At 23.6% G+C, this 3,184-nt stretch overlaps 1 non-coding gene across 1 annotated transcript; it reads left to right on the forward strand.

Annotated features, from left to right (window-relative positions):
- The first annotated feature begins 388 nt into the window (after nucleotides 1–388).
- Trnar-acg (transfer RNA arginine (anticodon ACG)) lies at nucleotides 389–461 on the forward strand. The gene has a single exon. It is a non-coding gene; the product is annotated as a tRNA-Arg (tRNA).
- Nucleotides 462–3,184: the final 2,723 nt, after the last annotated feature.

Genomic DNA, 3,184 nt, shown 5'->3' on the forward strand with positions numbered 1-3,184 from the left:
ACACTTTCAAGAAGCCCACAACAACAGGTTTTTTATGCGATCATCCACTCAAAACTATCACAAGAAGATAACACTCGTGCGTACAAAGCATAAAAAGCAACAAAAAAACTCAATATAAGTATTTATTTGAACGAGAAAAAGAAGAAGACTATGAAGATGTTTTGAATACAAATATTTGTAGTGTAGATAAACTATAAATAGTGCTGTTTTCTTAAGTAAATAATGAATAAATTAAAGAGTTCAAACTTTGTGGTTGGCGGCGACGAAATACATATGTGTGTGAGAATGTGTATTTATATGTGTTTTTAGGTTCTTATATGTGACTAAGTATTATGGGAGGGCAATTGTGGAGGCAAGTGTCGCGTGTCGCCATGCGTTCGAATATAACGGTCCTGTGGCGCAATGGATAACGCGTCTGACTACGGATCAGAAGATTCCAGGTTCGACTCCTGGCAGGATCGCAGACAAATTTTTTTTATTGAAAAATAATTTTTAATATTTTATTTCAAAGGAAAATAGAGTAAATTTCAATTTTAATATTTAGAAAACTGTATAATTAAAAATGTATCACTTTTATACAAAAAAATAAATTTGAGTTTAACTAGCAATAATTATTAATTACATTTTAATTACAACTTTTATTTTTTATTTACCCTAAAAATTATATACCGTTGGCATTTTATGAATTTTTAGATATATGCCCTTAAAATAATTAAAAAAAATCGGAAAGTAATTATAATTAATTCTTAAATTTAATTTAATTAATTAATAATTTTATTAATTATTATTAATTTTAATTAATTAATGTTTTATTTATAAATACTATTAATTAATTAAAGTTAATACTAATTAATAAATATTTTTAAGTAATTATAATTATAATTAATTAGTTATTTTAAAAATTTAACATAAAAATATTGGTTTTAAATTATAAAACATTATTTGCATATAAAAAAATTTTAATTTTTATTTAAAGTAATTATATTTTAATTACGTAACTTAATTGTAATATTATTTTTTTAATTACTATATAGGTTATATGTATGTATACCTTAATACTAATTAATAAAATTATACTCCTATATGTTTATATATTTTTACTTAAACAAAGCTCAAGCATTACAACACTAAATTGTAGAGTAATTGCATGTAATCTAAAAGTAATTATAAGTAAATAATACTTTTAAAATGCAAAAATATTAATATAAAGAATAAAACGGTATTGAAATTAAACAAAAATTGTATTTTAAAACTTCAATTAAGGTAATTACATTTTAATTACATAATTCAGTTTCAACTTTAGTTTTAATTACTATAAAGATAATGTAACTGAATAATAATTCTTTAATTTTTACACCCATATATCTATTACTAGTTATCAACAACTTCACAATCCTTACGCTGTCAACCTTGAAGTAATTAAAAGTATTCTGATAATTAATTAATTAATTATAATGTATCTTATAATAATTTCAAATTTCAAAAATTAAATAAAATATTAACCCAAGTAAAAAATATTGAGTTTTAAACCTTCATTTTAAGTCTTAATTATATAATTACTTTTTAATTACATAATTTAATATCTTAATTACTAAAAAGATAATACTAATTATAAAAAATAATTTTAACGTAAAAAAAATAAAAACTTTATGTAGTAAAATATTATCGCAAGTGAAGAAATACTAAGTCTTAAGCTTTAATTTAAAGTGATTACTCTTTAATTACATACTTTTATTTTAATTACAAAAAAGATTACACTAATTCTTAAATTTATGCACTTACATATATATGTATATTATTTATGATTACTTTTAAAAAAACTCATATACTTACTCCAAAAGCTTAGTAATCTTAAAGTAATCTGAATGTAATTATAAGTAAATAAAAATTTTAACATAAAAAAACACATTTTGATTATAAATAATAAAAACTATATACAAAATCAAAATTTTAAACTTTCACTTAAAGTAATTACTTTTAGATTACATAATTTGAATCGAGTTTTTTTTTAATTACTGTTAAAATGAAATAACTTAAAGTCACTAGTTTATGCACCATATATACACAATTATCTATAAAAAATCTTATAAGCATTTCAGCATCAACGCTTATAGTAATTAAAAGTAATCTTATGGTAATTATAAGCAAATAATAACTTTAAAAGATACAAAAGTAATAATTAAGAGTATTGAAAAAGAAAAATGATGCTTCAAGTTAAAGTAATTGCTTTACTTTATTAGGAATCAGAGTAATTAAATGCAATCTGCGGGTAGTTATAAGTAAATATTAACATTAAAATACTAAAAAGTAATAATCAAAAGTATTTTAAAATAAAAATTAATTACTTTTTAATGACACAATTAAATTTTTTTATTTTTAAATACCATAAGAACACATTTATAAGTCTATATGTACTACGTATACTATTTAGTATTCTTGAACTACCACCTCACTAACATTACACCACTAACTCTTCGTGTAATTAAAAGTAATCTGGTAATTTTCTACAAATATTTGATTGAACTAATTTTAATATGATAAGACGTTAACATGACAATCACATTAAAAGTTCCACCATACAACAACAAATGCAACAAGCACGCTACAAGTGCGGCTTTAAAACTTCAACCGCACGTTTAAACAACAATAACAGCAACACAACAAGAGCATCAACAATCATCAACAACAAACTACTTGTACAATGTTTGCGTATTAATTTCAATTAAATTTAGTGCCACCCTGTTAATGCGCGTCAATAAGCATTACAACCAAAATATGCAGACTTTCGTGTACAACAACAACTTGCTACACTTATTAAAACTTATGGCTTGCCATCGAAACTCTTTGTTATTTAGTTTGGCACATTTCAGTAAGCGTTGTTGTTGTAGCGTTTGACTTGCTTCAATGTTATGTGGTAATTATACGCAATACTTTTACATTAAAATCAATAATAGAATAGCTACGATGACAGAAAGCCTCAAAAGCAAGTTACTATGATGGGTGGAAGGCAACAAAGGTGAAGAAGTGGGGAAATCGAGTGTTCAGAAATGCGTTCATTGTGTGAAGAAAAATTCATTAGAGATCTAGACTTAAGAGAGTCTGAATCACAAATAAAGGTCATGGAGTGGGTTTTCGGAGAGGACTTCTCTGCTGATAAAGAAAAGTTGGGACCATTGTTATTTTT

This window comes from Bactrocera dorsalis, chromosome 3 (assembly GCF_023373825.1).
Source record: "Bactrocera dorsalis isolate Fly_Bdor chromosome 3, ASM2337382v1, whole genome shotgun sequence".
Lineage (NCBI taxonomy): Eukaryota > Metazoa > Arthropoda > Insecta > Diptera > Tephritidae > Bactrocera > Bactrocera dorsalis.